Below are 204 nucleotides of genomic sequence, written 5' to 3' on the forward strand. Positions count from 1 at the left end.
GGGCGCCAGGATTGCTGGGTCCCCGATGGCCCCCCGGCGCCCTGCCTCAGTTTCCCCGCCCGGCCCCACGGACAAGGGCCCCTTGAGGGAGCCAATGGGTGCAGAAACGAGGGGGGCGGGGATTCCCGGCAGGCCCCGCCCCTCCCCCCGGGGGGATGTGGGGGCGGGGCAGGGGGGGGCGGGGGGGGCCCCGACACGCGGGGT

The sequence above is a fragment of the Alligator sinensis genome, unplaced genomic scaffold, assembly GCF_000455745.1.
Source record: "Alligator sinensis unplaced genomic scaffold, ASM45574v1 scaffold113_1, whole genome shotgun sequence".
Taxonomy (NCBI): Eukaryota; Metazoa; Chordata; order Crocodylia; family Alligatoridae; genus Alligator; species Alligator sinensis.